We start from the raw sequence: 23740 nt of genomic DNA, 5'->3' as shown, positions 1-23740 counted from the left end.
CAGAAGTAGCGACAGCGTACACAATCATCCAAACTGGAAAATGTAGGCTACATTAGTCCTAGCGCTAACCGAGGATATATTGACTAACACAAGCGGTCATATTTTGTAGGAAGCAGTAACTCCCCACTGCTGAAAAAATAGTATTGTAACGGAAATCGACTCTGCCGCTTGAGCATGCTTTTTCGGCACAGTCGATATCGCGCCAGACCTCGGGCTAGAAGGTCGAGGGTTCGAGACCTGCTCCCTGCTGTTTCATTACAGTATCTATAACTGGGGCGGCAGGTAGCCTCGTGGTTAGAGTGTTGGACTAGTAACCGAAAGGTTGCAAGATCGAATCCCCGAGCTGACAAGGTAAAAGTCTGTCGTTCTGCCGCTTAACAAGGCAGTTAACCCACTGTTCCTAGGCAGTCATTGGAAATAAGAATTTGTTCTTTAAGTGACTTGCCTAGTTAAATAAAGGTAAATAATTAAAATAAAAAATAACTCTAACTAGCGGGTGATTGAAAGACCTCTCGTGGGCAAGCCCCGCCAAAAGAATTCTACTCCGTTGAGCTCGGGCTCTGCCTACAACAAAATCAGACTCAATCTTGCAAAGTTAGATTTGTTTTGGTTTGTTACATTAAAACGGGGCTGATATAATGTTGATTCGATCACAGAAAAAAACGTCGATCTATATAGTGCAAACTAACTGGGCGAACTCAGTGAAGTTCAATCCCTTGCGTCTCTGCTTGGCCTGGCATTTCTTCTGCGCTGCAGTCCTGGAGGAGGTGCGCGGCTGGCGCACACCCGCAGCTTAGAGGGAACATTGGCAGCTGTACAGATAACTCATCCAAAGGGCTTTGACTTCTCAAACAGGGCAGAAAGATAACACAATATGATGCCCAGTCAACTTATTAATTCAGCCACTTACTTATACTGAACAAAAATATAAACGCAACATGCAACAATTTCAAAGGTTTTACTGAGTTACAGCTCATATAAGGAAATCAGTCAATAATCTATGGATTTCACATGACTGGGAATGCAGACATGCATCTATTGGTCACAGATACCTTTACAAAAAAAATGGGCCTCACAATGGGCCTCAGGATCTTGCCACGGTATCTGTGAATTTAAATTGCCATGGATAAAATACTATCGTGTTTAATTGTCCGTAACTTATGCCTGCTTACACCATAACCCCACCGCCACTATGGGGCACTCTGTTCGCATCGTTGACATCAGAAAACCACTCACTCACACGACGTCATACACCTTGTCTGCGGTTGTGAGGCCGGTTGGACGTACTGCCAAATTCTTTGGAGGTGGCTTATGGCAGAGAAATTATCACAATTGTTTGGCAATAGCTCTGGTGGACATTCCTGCAGTCAGCATGCCAATTGCACACTCCCTCGAGACATCTGTGGCATTCTGTTGTGTGACAAAAGTACACATTTTAGTGGCCTTTTATTGTCCCCAGCACAAGTTGCATCTGTGTAATGATCATGCTGTTTAATCAGCTTCTTGATATGCCACACCTGTCAGGTGGCTTGATTATCTTGGCAAAGGAGAAATGCTCACTAACAGGGATGTAAATAAATTAGTGTACAAAATATGAGAGAATTAAGCTTTTTGTGCATGTGGAACATTTCTGGGATCTTTTATTTCAGCTCATGAAACATGGGACCAACACTTTACATGTTGCGTTTATATTTTTGTTAACTAGCAAGTTAAACAGAATACAACATTTTTCACGCAGAAAAAAAAATTACTTGCTGCGTTTTGTAAGCGCAGATCTAAAATGCTTCTTATTGTAATTTCTGCTCGGCCTCCGACTAATTTTGTGCTTCAGTTGCACGTCTCCACTCGGATGAGAATTCACAAACAAGCATTCTATCAGCAGACAGTGCTCTGACTGATGTGTAGCTACTTTTCTCTGATAAAATGCAAGATTAACTTCATGCAAAGCATTAGGAAATGTAGCTGGCTACATTCTTTCTATGGTAAACATTAGAAATATGATGGCCATGCATTGTTTTACCCAAAAAATACCTTGCTTTTGTGTGGCCAAATAGTGTCATCTATTAAGCAATTTTCTGCCGAATGTGTTTCAATCATGTATTTTCTGTGAAGGAAAACTACAGTTGCACCGTTGTCCCAGAACTGCATCTGTCTCTACTTATCTTTTTGCTCCATTTCTAACCGGGCCAGCCTCACCTTCAGCCTAGCGGCCCGTCTGAACGACCTGAAGCAGAAGATAAAGGATCATATCGAGGCAATGCGAGCAACCCCTTCCTCTGCCCTGTCCTCCGACTTGGCATCGGAAGTCTACCGGTCTCCTCTCCTTGCAATGAGAGAATTCTCTCTCACTAAACCCTCCCTGACTAGCACCAAAAGCGCAGCCTTCAGGTTTTTCTCAGGGATAATGAATCCATAATGGGCAGCTATAGCTAAAAGGTCTACTTTACGGGCGCTTCAAAAAACTTGGAGATGGCTGAGGCAGCCATCTTGTACACAACACACAAACTAAACAAGTCATCCAAACTCACAACCTACCATCACACCTCAATCACTAACCACAGAGAGCTCAGTGCAGCAGGGTTTAATGGAATGATCCCAGATGAGCCCCCATTATGTTACGCACGCCTCTGAGAAGAGGGAACGCAACACCCTGCTGCAACTCAACTCCCCGTGAAGCAAAAGAGGTATGAACTGTAGGTGCGAGAAAGGACGACAAAAGGCAGAATTGACCGCTTACTAGGATTTATTTTCTTTACACGGTAATATGGGGAAAAGGGGCAGGACGGAACCAAAGCAAAGAAAGTAAATGTCAAAGCCTCCCCCTTTCCTATCTAACCTGCCTACCCACTACTTACCTAACTTAGCACCACCTGGTGCCCTAACCAAAATACAGGGGGTGGTCCGCTCAGGTCTTACCTAGTGTGCCTAGACAATGAATATACTACGGGTATATGTATGCCCGTGGGCCTCTTGCCTAAGCACTCCCAAAGTGCCTTCTCCTTCCCCCCTGGGAACAAATGAAACAGAATAACAAACAATCCACTTCACAACAAAACTGAGAAAAAACTCAGGCCATTAAAGAAGCTCTGACAAAGCAACAAACACAGAACATACCAAAGCTGCTACCAACAATTACTAATACAGTACATACCAACAACCAACATGCTATAACCCTCAGCCATCAATGATCTCAGCCTGCCTATCATATCTCTCTCTCTCTCTTCTGAACAGAACACTGGCTTTTATATCTTCAGACGGAATGGGTAATTAGAAACAGCTGCTTCTTGACGAGGGGGCGGCAATCATCAATTGGGGCCGACCAATCAGCTGCTTGGGGAGTTTTCAGGAATTTCTCCTGAAACACACACACTCAAATACAAACCACAACACAGAAACTGGGGAACGTAACAACTCTATTGAAGCGTAAAAACACTGTTGACTTTCAATATAAAACGCGATCCCTGTCAATTAGCTGGACTCCCGCTTTCTCCCTTAGTTTTATTTACAAACACTGAATGGCTCAACTGTTCTGGGGAACATCGGTAAGCTTCATTATGTAAAATAATGCGGCAGGTGAAATGAAAATGGGATCTGCTTGATCTCCCAACGTATTGCACAAGTTGACTGCAGGTATTTACTTAAAAAGTAGCGACAAATATCAAAGCTTATTGGGAAAAACTTCAAAGACATCTTTGAAAAGGTATTGAAAAACCATCCCGTAGCTATTTCCAAATACCCCAGTATACCGCCCAAGCCTAGTTCTATGCATTCAGTTGTAATATATGTCAAATGCAGTCCCGTATCATTGTGTCTTCATTAAGTGTATTGCGCTGACAGTGTGTTTTGAATGTCGGTCACAGAAATACAGGCCAGTTACCTAAGGGGTAGAAGGGCGGGAGGGAAGGGGACGAGCAAGGGTTGGGAGAGGTCGGATGAGAGTCATTGAATTATCACGCAGAGGGCCTTGTGCTCGTTGTTGGTGTTTAGCGAACCCTTTCTTAGCGGGTAATGTACGTTTCCCCTACGCTACAGGAGCCACGGTATAGAGCGGGGGTAAGAAAGAGGTCTGCTGTGCTGCGATTATTTGGGGCCAGTGGCTGGGGTGCTCTGAGGGCCCACACCGCTCTACACACACACACACACACACACACACACACACACACACACACACACACACACACACACACACACACACACACACACACACACACACACAAAGCCAATAGAGATAAGAAGCCCCATTCATTACTGAGGGGTGTGAGAAGCACTTCATAAACATATCTCCTTCTCACTCCCACCCTGCCTCTCTTCTGCTCTTTTCTCGATCCCCCTCTTTTGTTCTCCCTCGCTTTATCTTGCTCCCCCTTTTTATCACTCTCGTTCTCACTTTGTAGCACTCGAACCTTGACAGATCGCATCCACAGCACTCTGTTTGATTAGGTAGCCTAATTAGAGATGTCCGGCTCCACTCTGTGATCAGTAGACTGACCTGAGGTCTACCAGACTCTCCCTCTGAGGGATACCTAAACAGATGCGCTCTCTCTCTCTGTCTCTGTCTCTCTCTCTCTCTCTCTGTCTCTCTCTCTCTCTCTGTCTCTGCCTCTCTCTGTCTCTCTCTGTCTGTCCTCGTCCTCTTATGTTATCACTTTTGATCTGGAAGAGCTAAGCAGTCATAGCCAGGTCCCCCTGAAGAGATGATTAAGAGTTTAACTGAATGGAATGGAATCCCCCTATCCTGTAGATCTGTCATCAAGAGCAGAGCCTTATATTGCCCTCAAAATAAGTTTCTGATTGGTGGTTTTCAAGTCCCCATTAAAAAAAAGCCACAGTGTCAGTTTCTCTTAGCTGGTGTTTAAGACCTGAGGGACCAGGAATTCGGGCGCTGGAAAATGAATGACATTGATCAATTAAGTACCGTTAGAGAAGAAGCGAAGCTGGCAGTGCCCTCCAGGACTAGAGTAGAACACACACACACTTTCTCATACTGTTAACACAGAGCCTACTCAGGATAAGGCAATGATGTGTTTGTGAGTAGCATTGCTTTCAATAAACCTGTATGGCTGTATTTGCAAATCAGTTATTAGGTCAACTATTATCTAAAGGCATGCCAATTGTCAAAGTTCACTTCCTGAGACGCTATGCAGATGTTTACAGTAGTGCTTCATGGTTGACATTGACAGTGCTTTATATGGACAGGTCTGCAGCGAACAAGGCTTCTATGTGATTGTATGTATTTAGCTGAATGCCATTTTGTCCTTCAGCTCCAGCTTTTGTGTTTCCACCTCCACGGCCCGGCTCCAGTGACTCAATGGGCTATGGCGCTGGTGGACCAGCTCTGACACACGCACACAACTCATCCTTGTAGTAAAAGCGGGTGATCTTATCTTTTCCATCAAAAGGGAGATCAATGTGATTAATCACCTAGAGGGAGAGCAGCCACATACCTGCAGTCCTGCGGAGACACACCCAGGAACTCCCCCTCTCACCTGGAGCCTAATCCTCATCCATCACATCACCCCCCCTCATCCCCACAGAGCAGGAGGAGACAGGGGAGGGAGAGAAGGGAGGAGGGTGACCGTGGGCCCTCCAGGCGTCTTAAATCAGTCATGACCCAGATGCACCCTTCACCAAAGAATCAGGGGACATGTGTGTCTCACATGGACTATGTGGACTGCTATTAGAATGGGCGGGGATGTTCATCCAAAAGTAGGTTAGTCTTCTCTTATTCACACCGATAGTTCATATGCCCAGATGGTCCAAACTGGTTTTGGACACATGATCAAGTGGGATTTACGTAATCTAAGACTGTTAGTTGCTATCAATACCTTGATTGTACTGCATCTGAATACGAGAGGTGTGTTTACCCACCAGAAACGAGGTCAATCTCCTCATAGTGCGTGTTGCTACGGCAGAGAGAGATGAGATGTGGTGGAGGTGGGATTTTGCTGAGGGCATAAGAGCATCTCTCTCTCTCTCTCTCTCTCACTTGCTCGACATCTCTTCTCGCTTTCCCCCTCTAACTTTCCCCCTCTTGTTCCAGTCTCTCCTAACCCTCTCTTCTCTTCCCCTCTCTTCTTTTTCCTCTCCATTAGCTCTCTGTGTCAGGATCCTCCCTCCCTCCCTCCATAGGGGTATCTGTAATGAGGGAGAGGCCAGGCAGGGAGAAGACAAGTGAAGTGCCTCTAACTGTGTTGTTTCAAACTGATTTGATAATTGAGCCGTTTACACAGTGTGATGCTAGACGGGCCAGCTGGTTTGATTACATTGACAGAGATGTGCGTGCATGCATTTCTGTGTGTGTGTGTGCTTTGGTCATGTGTGTGTGTGTGTCTGTGAGTGTTTCTTTGTGTGCCTGTGTGTTTGGAGGATATGTGTGTGTGCGTCTGTGTGTGTGTGCTTGTGTGGATGTGTGTGTGTTTTGGGCGCAAGTGTGTGTGTCTGTGTTTCTTTGTGTGCATGTTCGGGGGATATGTATGTGTGCGTCTGTGTGTGTGTGCTTGTATTTCTGTGTGTGCGTGCATGCGTGCATGCGTGCATGCATGCGTGTGTGTTTTGGGAGAATGTCACCCCAAATAGGGGCTTTGCTGGTTGTCTTCCCACGTCTGGGTTGGATTAAGTGGTTTTGGTCGAGGGACAAGTATCAGTTCTCAACGAGAGCATAAAATGAGACTCCAGCTGTACTAGCTTTTCTCAAACTCTTAAAGTCTCAGAGCCTTGAAAAATATATCTCATGTCAAAAACAAATACGCTACATTACCAAAAGTATGTGGACACCCGCTCGTCGAACATTTCATTACAAAATCATGGGCATTAATGTGGAGTTGGTCCCCTTTTGCTGTTTGCTGCTATAACAGCCTCTGCTCTTCTGGGAAGGCTTTTCACTAGATGTTGGAACATTGCTGCGGGTACTTGCTTCCATTCAGCCACAAGCTGAAGTGAGGTCGGGCACTGATGTAGGGAAATTAGGCCTGGCGTCGGCGTTCCAATTCATCCCAAAGGTGTTCGATGGGGTTGAGGTCAGGGCTCTGTGCAGGCCAGTCAAGTTCTTCCACACTGATCTTGACAAACCATTTCTGTATGGACCTCGCTTTGTGCACGGGTGCATTGTCATGCTGAAACAGGAAAGGGCCTTCTCCAAGCTGTTGCCACAAAGTTGGAAGCACATAATCTTCTAGAATATCACTGTATGCTGTAGCGTTAAGATTTCCCTTCACTGGAACTAAGGGGCCTAGCCCGAACCATGAAAAACAACCCCAGACCATTATTCCTCCACTTTACAGTTGGCACTATGCATTGGGGCAGATAGCATTCTCCTGGCATCCTCCAAACCTAGATTCGTCCGTCGGACTGCCAGATGGTGAAGCGTGATTCATCACTCCAGAGAACGCGTTTCCACTGAGTCCAATGGCGGCGAGGTTTACACCACTCCAGCTGATGCTTGGCATTGCGCAATGAGATCTTAGGATTGTGTGCGGCTGCTCGGCCATGAAAACCCATTTCATGAAGCTCCTGACGAAAAGTTATTGTGCTGACATTGCTTCCAGAGGTAGTTTGGAACTCGATAGTGAGTGTTGCAACTGAGGACAGCACTCGGCGGACCCGTTCTGTGAGCTTGTGAGGCCTACCACTTCGCGGCTGAGCTGTTGTTGCTCCTAGACGTTTCCATTTCACAGTTGACCGGGGCAGCTCTAGCAAGGCAGATATTTGACGAACTGACTTGTTGGAAAGGTGGCATCCTAAGACGGTGCCAATTTGAAAGTCACTGAGCTCTTAAGTAAGGCCATTATACTGCCAATGTTTGTATATGGCTGTGTGATATTATGATTTCTTAGAAGCTAGTCTCCATTGTGGACTGTAAACTTAGAGGACATTGTTCGCTATGTGGGGTGTGTGGATATATGTGGTGTGAACATGAAGAGCTATGGTTGAGTCTTAAAGGTCTGTGGCTCTGTTCAGTTGGCCGCTTATTGATTGGGGGATGGGATGTGCAGGCCAAACTACCGATAACCCTCCGGATGAATAGAGTAGCCCAGCTGTTTGCAAAGTTTTTAATGTCAAGGACCCCCAAATATTATGAGCTATGAGGCTGAGAGAAAATGTTGCAGTTATACATTTCCTGCTATTCTACACATTTTGCCATGGCTTATGCCTTTTTCAAATGCTATCTAACCTTTTGGTCCCCTAACTTCTGGTTGGGGGCCTCCCCATCTTCCGCCAGAAATAATAATAATAATTGGGTTTGGGCACGTGCCCTGCGTTTACGTCAGTAGTACGGCCCTGACTACCACTGGTGTACAGAGTGAGACAGGCAAGTGCAAAGGCTATTTGCATATTGCTTGAAAAAATATAATTGTCATTGGGGGTGGATAGGAAAGACAGGAAGATGGATCAAGATTTTACCTGACATGTATAATTTGTAATAAAAAATTTAAAAAAAACGAACGTTTTTACGCGGACCCCGGCGGGTCCGAAGACCCCAGTTTGATTACCACTGGACTAGCCTACATCTGAAGAGACATCAGACAGAGATAGGGGACAGTGGTTCTGTCTTTAAGCCTTTTGTATCCTCTATCTCTCTCTCTCAGCCTTTGTCTTTTCCTTCTATCTATTTTGTCATCCATTAACTCAAGATAGGCCAAGTCTCTTGTTGCGCTCCCCTCTTCCCTCTCTCTGTCTCTCTCCCTCCGTCTATTTATCTTTCTAATTGATAGCAGCTCTTTGCCGGTGGAGAGGGGGAAGAGGGAGGGGAGAGGGTCAGACAGCTACTAATTTTGTTTCATCCACATGTGGCTCTTCCACCATCTTGGATCTAATTGTTCCTCCCATCTCTCCCTCCCTCCATCCATCCATCCCTGCCATACCGCATCTGTTCTTGGTAAATGGGTTATTGGTCATAATACATGAAGGATAGGTAGTGGGAAGGAAATAAACCCAAGATATTTATTAATACTGTAAAGAAACACTCCTGATTTTTCCCCCCGGGCCAATATGCACTTGGTTTAATTAAATGGCCACCTTACACCACATACCTTGTCGTTTTAAGATTATGATTATCATTACTCTACTATAGTGTATTGTAATATAATATTAAATATATATTAGGCCTTTTTCTCACTCCGATTTAATACATGTTTTTTCACACTAATACCAGGCCTGTATGGTATAATGGTATTATTTTACAGTAGTTTCTTTATTCACCCTGACCCACTATTCCCCATAGGGTACCCTGTTCCCTATATAGTGCATTATGGGCCCTGGTCAAAGTAAAAGTAGGATGCTGTTTTAATGTAGTATGTCTGTAACTAGGAGGAGTGAGAGGTGTTTAAGGTAGCACTTGCGTGTAATTTGTCTAGCCTGTGCTTTTCATAGTCGTCCTACTTGAAGCCTGGGATCCCCTCTGGCCCTGTTCCAGATGTTAAAGGAGGAATGCTAAGCAGTAAGACGTGTGTGTGTGTGTACATGCGCACGCGTGCACACACACACACACACACACACACTCTGGAGGGTTGGGGCTCAACAGGCAAGCGTGGCATATTAAGGGAGTAGAATACCCACCTCAACACACACACACACAAACATTCAGATAAACACTCTCATAAGCAGGCACACACACACACACACACACACACACAGATGCACATATTTACGCATGTACGCAGGCAGGCAGGCAGGCAGGCAGGCACTCACACTCCTTCCTCCCTCAGTCTTTCCCGAGCCCTTCCCTTCGACTTCAAAGCTCTCAGCTCCTTGAGGACTTCAAACGCTGGAGGGAGCATTAAAACAGAGAATTTATTTTCTGTAAGGTCCTGATTTATTTGATTGAAAAACTAAACCACAAACCAAACAGACATTATTTTCCTTCCCTGACCTGGTTCACCAGGAGACCCCAAATTACTACCAGGTGTGATTCGACCTAAAATGGCCCAAGCCTAGTCGGACTCAGAAGACCTGTAGCTCTCTACTCTTTCTCTGTTTTTGTCTTCATCTATCCCTCCCCTTTCTCTCCCTCTATAGTCATTACTTCATTATTGGCAGGGATGGATAGATTAGCTAAAATCATACACACGCGCGCACACACACTACTGTGTCTGCATGTAATCCCACATACAAACCATCTCTCTTTGCCTCTGCTGATGCTAGACTACGGAAACGGAGGCTGTGTCCCAAATGGCACCCTGTTCCCTATATATGGTCAAGAGTAGTGCACTGTATGGGGTAAAGGGTGCTATTTGGGATGTAGTGTCTGCACGTAATCAGTGGTATTAGTGTGTGGAGTACAGTGTGATGGATGAGGCTGGATTAAAGGTGATCAGTCTCTTTCAGGGAGATCTGTGTCTAGTCTAACATCTATAACATCTAGCAGCAGCCCACCACTACTGTATTACTGCACTGGACATTTTCCTAGTCACTCACTGGAGGGATGGAGGGGTGGAGGGAGCGAGCAATTCTTCCCCTCACATGCGCCGAGTATAACCGGTGTAGACTTTACCGTGAAATGCTTACTTACGAGCCCATTCACAACAATGCAGAGTTAAAAAGTACAAGCAGTTTGCAAAAAATGAAATAGGAACGTAATGAAAATAACAATAACGAGACTACATACAAGGAGTACCAGTACCGAGTCAATGTGCAGGGGTATGAGGTAGGTGATGTAGAGGTAATATGTACATGTAGGTAGGGGTAAAAGTGACTAGGCAATCAGGATAGATGATAAACAGAGTAGCAGCAGCGTATGTGAAAGTGTGTGTGTATGTCACAGAGTCTATTAACTGGAGGGAACAGTTACTGCTTCTGCATCCAACTTGATGACAGCGACGGTAGGTAGGCAGGCAGAGAGGCTGGCAGGCAGGCCTCCATCCATGTGGTTCGGCTTCAGCCTGCAGAGTGGAGAGACGGAGAGGGAGGAGGGTGGGGATCATTACTGCAGCCTGAAACTGGCCCAGAGATGAAGTCATCAGTCAGTCATCACACCATGCTCATTTACTGAGACGAGCAGCCGAGAGATTGTGTGTGTGTGTGTGTGTGTGTGTGTGTGTGTGTGTGTGTGTGTGTGTGTGTGTGAGATTGTGTGTGTGTGTGTGTGTGTGTGTGTGAGATTGTGTGTGTGTGAGATTGTGTTTGTAAGAACATATTGGATGTGTTTGTGAGTGTGTGTGTGTATAGCGAGAGAATGTGTGTGTTTGTTTATATTTGAATGTCTCTGTCTTCTCATTAGTGCATCCAAGTGTGTGTGTGTGTGTGGCCTACACATGTCCCCTTTGTGTGTGTGTGTGTTCGTACATGTATGCTTGTTGATGGCATTGTCTTCTTCTCCCGGGGGTGTTATCGCACTTCCTCTGGGCTTGGGACCAGACCGCAGAGAGAAAATGAACTGCTTTATTGGCAAGCCTGTCAGGCCTTCCTCTGGATGGGGAGCAGGAGAGAGACTCAATTCTCCATTTCCATCTCTATCCCTCCTGGCTAACATGTGACTCATAAAGTAGTACAATGTATTTGTATGATAGCTGTCCAATCAATTTTTAGGCTAATTGTATCTCTAATAGTATATACAGTTTCTTGTCAGGACATGCTGTCCAGTTTCCAAATTATCCAATGTAGAGAGAAAAATGTCTGTTCCTTTGTTTATTTATATGCCGTGCATTGTAGCACATTTTCAACGATGTGTGGCGAAGCATAGGCTACGTCAGGGCTCTCCAACCCTGTTCCTGGAGAGCTACCCTCCTGTAAGTTTCCGCTCCAACCCAGATGTAACTAACCCGATTCAGTTTACCAAACAGTTTATTATTAGAATCAAGTGTGCTAGATTAGGATTGGAGTGAAAACCTTCAGGAAGGTAGCTCTCCAGAAACACGGTTGGCGAGCCCTGGGCTGGATCATTCCTTGTTGTACATTAGCCTCTTCTGTTACAAGCAAACAAACTGAGAAATGTGATGGAAAACGAATTGTGAAAGAAAAATACAGTTGTATCCTTTGCCATCGAACTTTGGATCACTGGAGCCGCACTATCAAGCAATTTGAGCTATTTCATTGATGTAACATCTCTGCAGTGTGCAAGCCAAGTTGACCGAAACAGTCTTGTTACAGTTGCTCACCTTAAATTTCATGAATGTGGTGTCCATGTGTTTGCCTCCGGGTAAGTGTCGACATCGGGTTTTAAATCTTTCTCTGTAGTACAAAAATACCTTGGCAAGAGATTGGACTTTCGTGGAATCCATATCCCCTGCCACATTTTCGGACCAGAACTGGATCCCTCTCTCTAGTGTGTGCGTAACCTAGTTTGGTCCCTGTACAATATGTCGAGTATGTTGAATATGAGTGCTGCGTGAGCTGGATTAACTAAACGCCGGTGAAGGTTGTTCTTGATATCTTTGATGGGGTGATATCGTTCCGTAGCGACATCGTTCCATAGCAACAGTACGTCTCAACCAACTGAACATCCTTTCAACGTGCGTTGATCCGTTGTTTGGCATACTGAAGACGGGCTGGATTGAGAAAGGCCTGTCTTGTGTTTGAAGTTAAATATGCCCTTTGCAGACTTTGAAAACCTAAATGTATTGGTCATCTGAGTCATCCGCCCACCTACAGTATAGCCTACGCTAGCTAGCAAAGCTGCACATAGCACATATGCACACATGCCACCAGTCATCCACTCACCTAGCCTCCGCTACACTAGCTAGCATTGCCGTACAGCTCTGCACAGCAGGAGGACGAGCCCTAGTCACTCACCCAACGATAGCCTTCACTACCAGTCATCCATTCACCTCCTCTATGCTAGCTAGTATAGCAACACACAGCAGACATGGAGATATGGCTAGGGCTGATACAGTGACCGTATTACCGCCACACCGGCAGTCAGGAGTCATGACCACAGTCAAATTCCATGTGACCATTGAGTCACAGTAACTAGGCTTCTCCAAAACTGCACTCTGATGCCTCTGATGGTCATTAGTAGCCTACCAAACTTGCTAATGACCAGTATAGGATCACCGGTTGTGCAGCGAGAGCCAGCTCCTCATAGCTGGTTGATGCATGGAATTCTATTGGCTAGGCCTACTATATATCTATTTCTCAACATATGGATGACATATCATTTTTTTTACCCCACCCCTGTTCCGACAGATGCGTGATACTGGCCCATTCTAAATCAAAATTAATTTCACACATTATTTAGTATATGTAAAGACCAGTGCTTAATTTGTAAATCAGGAGGGAACAGAAAGTAAGCTTGAGAGGGGTGTGACCTACGGAGCTCACCTTTATAATAAAGCACTGCATGCATATCATTGGATTTGCATAATGGCACAGATCAGTAGATTTGAGGCACTTACAGAAGTTGCACACATGGGAAAAAATGTCTCCTTTTTATAAACACATTTCATGCATTTCTAGGTCATTTTACATGACTGGAGACTGGCAGAATATATTTTAATACCGCAAAAATGATCGAAATGACGGGCTACTTTGACACTGAGAATCTGAGATCAATAAACGACCTTGTCTTGAATCCATCAATAGCCTAGCCCTATGTGTGTGTGTGGAGATGCACCTGCACTAGAAATAAGGATTTTTCTTTTAATCATCGAAGCAAATAAATTGTTACTCCGCAGCAAGATTGGACTCTGCTCTTGATAAATTCCAGGCTATGGACATACATGACACATTACAAGGCAAACGCCTTGTATTTTTTTAAACACAAATTCTGTGGTGCGCTGTACCGCATACGCTCCTTACAGCTCTGACATTAAGAACATAAGACCACACTGGCATGTATATTACAAACTGTGTTTCATGATCTCCCCCGTTCACTCATTCTAGGTCCCGCAGCCCTAAGGGACATGCTGGTGCGCGTAGACACTTATGACGCATCGAAATCTCCTCAGGAATGACAGGGTGATGCCCGTGGTTTCTTCCCCTGCCGGCTTCATGAGGAATTGGACCTTGTATGTTTCTTGTAGTTTTGTCTACACGCACCAGCTCTCTGAGATCTTTAGCCTACTGAGTATTTAATATCTATTGCTTCTGATATTGCTATGTAGCCCAGACTGTTGTCTTTCCAATTATATGTGACATTTGAATTGTCCATTTTTTGATACTCTTCTATATATTCCTCGTTAATATGCATTGACTCCCGATTCGCCAGTCTCTAATCAACTATCAGCTTGCACCTGTTGCGCACTGCAGGTGTGTCTGTTTAAGTACCTGTCTTCTTCATTTGTTTGTACGGCACTGATGAAGGCATAAGGCCGAAACATATGCTCCGTTTCTTTTATTTTATGTTTATATAGCACCTTATACTTTCACATGAATTATATAATTTTTGCATCTCGGTCTCCTTGGGTTAATCCTTTTCATGGTTTGGAGTGGGAGTACTTTTTGAACTCTACAGATACACACGGGCCGCCTTTTCATTCGAGTCTAAGCGCAAACCCTCACACTGGCTTTCTACGTACAATATGAGGAAGAAATTATAGTCCTAAAAAATCTTTCCAGTTTCACTGACTCACCCAATGATGCGCAGCTCAGTCGCTGGTGATGGCCAATGCGCTGGTGCCTAAAGCCCATCTCTTGTTTTACTTTGTAAAACAATATTTGGAAGTTGATCAAATATTTTGGTACCCTACAGCATATGATGAGACGTTTCTTTTCAGCAGGAGCTATTTGCTTTCCAACCTGTGTTTTCCAGCGATTGTATTTGAAATATTGCGAAAGGCCGGTTTTGTCTGCATGCTGTTCACTGATAGATTTTGGCTACACACAATCCACAGCTAGGCTATTTTGTGAAATAAGCTATTGATCCTCTGCATCTAAATGATATGCTTTTTCATGGTGTAGTACACTATTCTGAATTATTTCATTTCTTTCTGAACAGACAGCAGTAATTCTATAACTTTGGCAAATGTATTTCAATTCGTAAGCCCAGTCATTGTGCAATCGCAATGTTTTGACAGGACGCTATATAATAAAAGCGGATCCCAGCTGCTTTATTTATTGCTCAATTCTTAAAAATGAAGCACATTAATCTGTAACAAATGGTAAAGCCTACCTGGCATATTAAAAGGGTAACTGCACAACACCTCCTTTCGCTATTCGAGTGCAGGCTATGGATGACATTTTTTTCGGGGGGGTGTTCCAAATCAAAAATAATTGCACACATACACAATAAATACAAAAGTATGTGGATTCGGCTATTTCAGCCACAACCGTTGCTGACAGGTGTATCAAATCGAGCACACAGCCATGCAATCTCCATAGACAAACATTGGCAGTAGACTGGCCTTACTCTAGAGCTCAGTGACTTTCAACGTGGCACTGTCATAGGGGATGCCACCTTTCCAACAAGTCAGTTAGTCAAATTTCTGACCTGCAAGAGTTGCCCCGGTCAACTGTAAGTGTTATTGTGAAGTGGAAACATCTAGGAGCAACATCAACTCAGCCGCGAAGTGGTAGGCCGCATAAGCTGACAGAACGGGGACGCCGAGTGCTGAAGCACGTAGCGCGTAAAAATTGTCTGTCAACACTCACTACCAAGTTCCAGACTGCCTCTGGAAGCAACGTCAGCACAATAACTGTTTGTCGGGAGCTTTATGAAATGGGTTTCCATTCGAGCAGCCGCACATAAGCCGAAGATCACCATGCGTAATGCCAAGGGTAGGCTGGAGTGGCGTAAAGCTTGCCGCCATTGGGCTCTGGAGCAGTGGAAACATGTTCTCTTGAGTGATGAATCATGCTTCAGAATCTGGCAGTCCGACGGACGAATCTGTGTTTGGCGGATGCCAGGAGAACGCTACCAGCCCCAATGCATAGTGCCAGCAAAGATTTGGTGGAGGAGGAATAATAGTCTGGGGTTGTTTTTCATGGTTCGGGCCCCTTAGGTCCGGTGAAATAATGCTACAGCATACAATGACATTCTAGACGATTCTGTGCTTCCAACTTTGTTGCAACAGTTTTGGGAAGGCCCTTTCCTGTTTCAGCATATCAATGCCCCCATTCACAAAGTGAGGTTGGTGTAGAAGAACTTAACTGGCCTACACAGAGCCCTGACCTCAACCCCATCGAACACCTTTGGGATGAATTGGAACACCGACTGCGAGCCAGGCCTAATCGCCAAACATCAGTGCCCGTCCTCACTAATGCTTTGGTGGCTGAATGGAAGCAAGTCCCCGCAGCAATGTTCCAACATATAGTGAAAAGCCTTCACAGAAGAGTGGAGGCTGTTAAAGCAGCAAAAGGGGGACCAACTCCATATCAATGCCCATGATTTTGGAATGAGCTGTTCGACAAGCAGGTGTCCACATACTTTTGGTCATGGAGTGTATTAGTAGGCTATATGTAAGAGTCCAGATTACATTGAGGATACTGCGTGAGCATATTATCAAGTGCTTTTCAAATTGTGAATAAGAGACTGATGAAGTGTGTACAGCATGCACAAGAAACAAAGCAGAGCGCTTCCCTTTCATCCAATTTTTTTCTAATCATCCATCACACCATGCAGCCTTAGAATGTTTTAGAAATCAAAACATATAGCCAGCCTAACGTTTGTATCACAACTAAATTTGCATAAATAAGTTAAGCATATAGGAGGACCTGTTTCTTTTTTTAAACTTCTGAACACAGAATAGCGTCTGGTGCGCACTCCCACGGAAATCGTTTGGGGGAAAAATATCCTTTTGATTTTATTCAGCTGTGTTCAATTGTATTGTTCTTTCCATAAAATAATGCCAATTTTATAAGCCTCGCCTGCTAAATTAACTAGTGTAGGCTACAGCCTTATGATATAGCCAGATCAGGGCCTAACATAAGGACGACTCAGAATATGCTGTTCTGTTCTTCTGAAATAGGCTACATTTTTCTTCATATCATAATGTCTCTTTAGACCTGTCTAAAATAACTAATGGATTTATTGTGATGGTGTGTAGACTATATTAAATTTACTTATTGTGATGGTGTGTAGGCTATATTAAATAGATTTATTAGACTTTTTAAAATGTAGATGTTCCAAAGGTCCGCATCAGTGGCTTGTAGGCCAAGCGTGGAAGCCGGAGATGCTAAACGTTTTTATGTTAATTAACGGTCAATTACCGTGAGACCGGCAGTTATTTGAATGACCATCACGGACTGCCAACATTTCATGACAGCCACAGCCCTAGACATGCCACCAGTGATCTTTCTCAACGCTCCACTAACATAGCATCACTGCTCAGCACAGCAGGACCAGCTCTAGGCACTCACCCTGGTGTCGGCAGCGCACAGCGAGCCCAAGTCAAGGCCATGCAGGAGAACAACAATGCCATTTCTGAACGCAGTCACATTGCACTTTGGGAAATTATTAATAGACTACAGCAGCAGGCCTAGGGGACCTCCTCTTCCTCCTCCGCTTCTCCTCTCAGCTGAGAGGATGATTTAGGGATGACAGAGCCTGGGTGCAAGCTTTTAGAGAAGAGGGAGAGGGGGATGGAGGGAGGGAGGAGGGTTAAGAGTCCCGAACACAAGATTATTTAACCGGTTTGATTTAGCGGCGTGCCTTTCTGCCATCTCAGGGCATCCTCCTGTGGATTGGGGAGGAGAGAAAGAGGGGGACGAGAGAAGGGGAAATTTTTTTCTTGACATTTCCCTCCTTTTCGTTCTCTCGATCTGTTCCTTGTGCTGTCTCTTTCTTTCTCTCTCTTACCCTTTCTCTCATCCTCCCTCCCTTTTTCTCGTCTTCCCTTCGTCTGTCTTTTCCACTCTCTCTCTCCCCCTCTCCTCCTCTTACATTAAGATTTAATGCCCTCCAACAAGCTTTCTGTGTCGTTCCCACTGAGAGTGTCAGCAGGGCGCTCTGTGCCCCCCCTCTGCCTCCGCTGTGTGAGTATCGTTCTCCGAGCCGCTTACACTCGCGCGCACACACACATAGGCTTCGCCTCGGGACGGTGCTACATCACAGCACGGCCTGCCCTCTCTCTCTCTCCCCCTAACTGTCTCCTTGCCTCGCTCCTCTCTACCCAACAAATATGCTCCAATCAATAGGGGCCTCGGTCCTATCTCCGCCACATCATCTAGCTCCCATCTAGGCCAATCACATTTCACCCTGCCTCAGGGGTCCTACTGGGCACCACAGGGGGCCCAGCCAGTAGGAATTAGATCATGGAGCCCTTGAGTATTGGATTTGAGCTGCACCCCTCCTCCTCTCCTCCCCTAGTCCCATCATCTCTCTCGCTTCCCTACCTCCATGGTTCCCCATAGGCTTCGTTTAACTTCTCCTCCTCTCTCCGTTTCTATTATGACGCTAGAGATCGCAAGGACTAGGGCCTATGTCTTTTGGCCCTCCCTACCTTTCCTTTGCGCTGCTTCTCTCACTTCTCACTTCTTCCTGTGCATTCTTCTCCTCTCCTCTTATTCATCATCCTCCTCTCCTAAAGCCCTTAATCAGAGCCCCCTCCTCCCTGTGCCCCCTGGCTTCCCAATATCCACCCGAGTGAATGATGGATGTCGGCAGGCTGACTTGATTAAAATAACACATCAAGCTTATCCCACTACCACTCCATTGAAGAGAGGCCATGAGTCAATGGACGCGTTCCAAATGACACCCTATTCCCATTATAGTGCACTACTTTTGACCAGGGACAAAAGCAGTCCACTAGAATGGGAATAGGCTGTCATTTGGGATGCAGGCAATAATGAGCAACCAGTACTGTCCCTGTCATAATGGAATGTAAGGGAGAAATGTATTGTCATGCTATTTCATTTTAGACACCCTCGGATGGTCGAACCGCTAACATAAATATATTAGCATTTTAGCTCAGTAAAGGGGAAGTATGAGAGTTTCACACTATACAGTGGGGAGAACAAGTATTTGATACACTGCCGATTTTGCAGGTTTTCCTACTTACAAAGCATGTAGAGGTCTGTAATTTTTATCATAGGTACACTTCAACTGTGAGAGACGGAATCTAAAACAAAAATCCAGAAAATCACATTGTATGATTTTTAAGTAATTCATTTGCATTTTATTGCATGACATAAGTATTTGATCACCTACCAACCAGTAAGAATTCCAGCTCTCACAGACCTGTTAGTTTTTCTTTAAGAAGCCCTCCTGTTCTCCACTCATTACCTGTATTAACTGCACCTGTTTGAACTCGTTACCTGTATAAAAGACACCTGTCCACACACTCAATCAAACAGACTCCAACCTCTCCACAATGGCCAAGACCAGAGAGCTGTGTAAGGACATCAGGGATAAAATTGTAGACCTGCACAAGGCTGGGATGGGCTACAGGACAATAGGCAAGCAGCTTGGTGAGAAGGCAACAACTGTTGGCGCAATTATTAGAAGATAGAAGAAAATAGAAGAAGTTCAAGATGATGGTCAATCACCCTCGGTCTGGGGCTCCATGCAAGATCTCACCTCGTGGGGCATCAATGATCATGAGGAAGGTGAGGGATCAGCCCAGAACTACACGGCAGGACCTGGTCAATGACCTGAAGAGAGCTGGGACCACAGTCTCAAAGAAAACCATTAGTAACACACTACGCCGTCATGGATTAAAATCCTGCAGCGCACACAAGGTCCCCCTGCTCAAGCAGGCGCATGTCCAGGCCCGTCTGAAGTTTGCCAATGACCATCTGGATGATCCAGAGGAGGAATGGGAGAAGGTCATGTGGTCTGATGATTCAAAAATAGAGCTTTTTGGTCTAAACTCCACTCGCCGTGTTTGGAGGAAGAAGAAGGATGAGTACAACCCCAAGAACACCATCCCAACCGTGAAGCATGGAGGTGGAAACATCATTCTTTGGGGATGCTTTTCTGCAAAGGGGACAGGACGACTGCACCGTATTGAGGGGAGGATGGATGGGGCCATGTATTGCGAGATCTTAGCCAACAACCTCCTTCCCTCAGTAAGAGCATTGATGATGGGTCGTGGCTGGGTCTTCCAGCATGACAACGACCCGAAACACACAGCCAGGGCAACTAAGGAGTGGCTCCGTAAGAAGTATCTCAAGGTCCTGGAGTGGCCTAGCCAGTCTCCAGACCTAAACCCAATAGAAAATCTTTGGAGGGAGCTGAAAGTCCGTATTGCCCAGCGACAGCCCCGAAACCTGAAGGATCTGGAGAAGGTCTGTATGGAGGAGTGGGCCAAAATCCCTGCTGCAGTGTGTGCAAACCTGGTCAAGAACTACAGGAAACGTATGATCTCTGTAATTGCAAACAAAGGATTCTGTACCAAATATTAAGTTCTGCTTTTCTGATGTATCAAATACTTATGTCATGCAATAAAATGCTAATTAATTACTTAAAAATCATACAATGTGATTTTCTGGATTTTTGTTTTAGATTCCGTCTCTCACAGTTGAAGTGTACCTATGATAAAAATTACAGACCTCTACATGCTTTTTAAGTAGGAAAATCTGCAAAATCGGCAGTGTATCAAATACTTGTTCTCCCCACTGTAGGTACACAACGTGTTAAAATATTATTCTCCCCTAATGTCGAGCGTGTCTGTGTGTAAGCGTGTGCATGTCAATAGTGTTCCCACCAAAACCCAAACCCCCACCAATTACCATACAGGCCTTGGAAGAGGTTCCCAGAACCAAATCCAAGCCCAATCTCTACCCCCTGTGTTAGAGGAGAAGATGAAGATTACGGTTGACACATGATGCATGTTCAATTTTGCTAATTTAGCTCTGTGCTGTCACCTTTGATTCTCTGCTCTAGCAGCTGTACGCCAATGCCACCCCTCCCTCTCTCTCTCTCTCTGTCTCTCTCTCTCTCTCTCTGTCTCTCTCTCTCTCTCTCTGTCTCTCTCTCTCTGTCTCTATCTCTCTTACTCTTCCTCTCTCTCTCCTTCGACCTCTTGTTCTGTCTCTCTCGTTCGATCTCTTGTTCTTTCTGCTTCGATCTCTTGTACTCTCTCGCTCTCTCTCTCTCTCTCTCTCTCTCTCTCTCTCTCTCTCTCTCTCTCTCTCTCTCTCTCTCTCTCTCTCTCTCTCTCTCTCTCCTTTGACCTCTCTCTCTCTCTCCTTTGACCTCTTCTCTTTCTCTCTCTCCCTCTCCCACAGACTGTACTGTAGGAGTTGTCTTTGGAAAGTAATATAAAAATTATGATATTATATGTAGGACTTATTGAGGCTAAATTCTAACTAGGTGGAAAATATTTGTGTTTCAGTCGTTGTTGCTTGCAGTGTCGTGTGTGTGTGACGGCATTCCTCTAAATCAGGGATAGGCAACTTTGATGGGGGTGGGGGCCTCAAAAATGTTTAACTCATCATGAGGGGCCGCAGTGGCTCGTGGGTCTGCGTACCCACATCTTGTGAACCAACCCTCATACACACACAGACACACTACCACTACAGTCAGTCAGGCTCTGTCTGCCACTGGAGGTCATTGTTCCCCACATCCCAGGGCAGTCAGTTAGTTCAATTCAATTCAAGGGCTTTATTGGCATGGGAAACATATGTTAACATTGCCAAAGCAAGTGACATAGATAATATACAAAAGTGAAATAAACAAATAAAATGAACAGTTAACATTACACATACAGAAGTTCCAAAAGAATAAAGACATTACAAATGTCATATTATGTACATATACAGTGTTGTAACGATGTGCAAATGGTTAAAGTACAAATATATATATATGTTTTTGCTGTTTGTTCTTTGTTATAGAGCCAAAATGATTGGAGAAGTGGTTTACCCATATATATCTCCATTTTGGATAGATAATTCTTCATGTTTGTTTAGTGTTTTCCAATTTTCCCAGAAGTGGTTAGTCTATGGATTCTTCAATTACATTGAGCTAATTTCTGACGTGCTGTTCCTTCTTTTTCCGTAGTGTATTTCTGTATTGTTTTAGTGATTCACCATAGTGAAGGCGTAGACTCAGGTTTTCTGGGTCTCTATGTTTTTGGTTGGACAGGTTACTTAATTTCTTTCTTAGGTTTTTGCAATCTTCATCAAACCATTTGTCATTGTTGTTCATTTTCTTTGGTTTTCTGTTTGACATTTTTAGATTTGATAGGGAAGCTGAGAGGTGAAATATACTGTTAAGATTTTCTACTACCAAGTTGGTAGGTTTCCATACTACATTCCTTCCATCAATAGCATTTCTTAATATCACTCAGTTCCTTTTGGCTTTGATGCCTCATGATTGCGTATTGCTCTGTTCAAGTAGACTGGGGTTTTGCTGGGATCTGATAGGCGTGTCAGTGGGCTGACTGTGAACGCTCTGAGCGACTCTGGGTTGAGGTCAGTGATAAAGTGTACCTACCATAGGAGTCCCCTCGAAGCCTACCATTGACTATGTACAGACCCAGCGTGTGACGGAGCTGCAGGAGTTGTGACCCGTTTTTGTTGGTTGTTTTGTCATAGTTGTGTCGTATTTGGGAGGGAATACTGTCACCTCCAGGTAGGTGTTTGTCCCCCTGTGTGCTGAGAGTGTCAGGTTCTTGTCCAGTCCTGCATTTAGGTCGCCACAGACTAGTACATGTCCCTGGGCCCGGAAATGGTTGATCTCCCCTCTAGGATGGAGAAGCTGTCATCGTTAAAGTATGGGGATTCTATTGGGGGGATATAGGTAGCACACATGAGGACATTTTTCCTCTGTTGAGATCATTTCCTTATTATTTCTAGCCAGTTGTAAAATGTTCCTGTTTTGCCAAATTTAATAGAGTTGGTTAGGTCTGCATACCCCCTGAGTCTCTTCCCTGTTTCACACCTGGTAGTTTGGTGGATAGGACTACCAGCTCTCTGTAACCTAGAGGGCAACCAGTGGGTCCGTCTCCTCTATACCATGTTTCTTGTAGGATGACAATGTCTGTATTTCCAATGTCTTTGATTAAGTCTAGGCTCCTGCTCTTTAGGTCAAAGGCATATGACCTCAGACCTTGTATATTCCAGGATGAGTTATCTCTCCTCCCTGAGAGAACCATAATAAAGCTTTATTAGAGCCTGGACACAGTAAACTGAAGTGGTGGAGGGAGGGTGGAGGGTCTGTTGGGGGGGTGGATGTAAATTACACCAACAACACTCCCTTCGCTGGCACTCAGCCCCGAGAGAGAGAGAGGGAGTGAGAGAGAGAGACTGTACATAGCTGATAATATAACACTTGAAATGTCTATCTTTTTTAAACCTTTCTGAGGTTTTTGTTGATGTTTTGCGTCTTCTCACTTTTGTTTATTGTATTTCACTTGCTTTGACAATGTAAACACATGTTTCCCATGCCACAAAATCCCCTTTGAATTGAATTGAGAGACAAGGAAAGACCGGGAGGGTAGAGAGGGAGGAGGAGGGGTGGGGAAGGAGAGAGAGAGTAGAGAAAAGACTGAGGAATGAGAGAGAGGGAGGGGAAGAGGTGGAGAAAGAGGGAAAAGAAAGAATGAAGAAAACCGGAGTGAGGAGGAAGCGAGAGGGTGGAGAAGTAGGGAGGACAGAGAGAGTGAGGAGAGAGGAGGTGTCTGGTCTTCAAGCCCAGACATTCTTCCAACAGCCTGCCACACCAGGCAGCCATGCTGCAGGTCCCCCAGCCTGGCTAGCCGCACCCATATTGCCGCTATCTTAACACAAGCCTCTTCCCCTCGCCATCCCTTCCTCTATCCCTCCCTTCCTCTTCCTCCCTTCCCTTGGCTCAATTGGCTGTAGTCTCCAGGCATTGGGCAGCTGATGGGGATTGAGCTGACAGCCCAGTCAAGGTGTAAGAACACAGGTGAGCAGCATGCCTCATGGTGAGCAGCACACCTCATGGCAGGCAGCACGCCTCATGGCA

The 23740-nt window shown here is 45.0% G+C and overlaps 1 protein-coding gene across 5 annotated transcripts in view; it reads left to right on the top strand.

Annotated features, from left to right (window-relative positions):
* The window catches only part of raraa (retinoic acid receptor, alpha a), a 213193-nt gene that overhangs the window by 98422 nt on the left and 91031 nt on the right, over positions 1-23740 (top strand). The gene's annotated exons all lie outside the window — the stretch shown is intronic.

The sequence above is a fragment of the Salvelinus alpinus genome, chromosome 3 (genome assembly GCF_045679555.1).
Source record: "Salvelinus alpinus chromosome 3, SLU_Salpinus.1, whole genome shotgun sequence".
NCBI lineage: Eukaryota > Metazoa > Chordata > Actinopteri > Salmoniformes > Salmonidae > Salvelinus > Salvelinus alpinus.
Note: the sequence above shows the minus strand (reverse complement) of the source record. Positions and strands in the feature narration are given on the sequence as shown.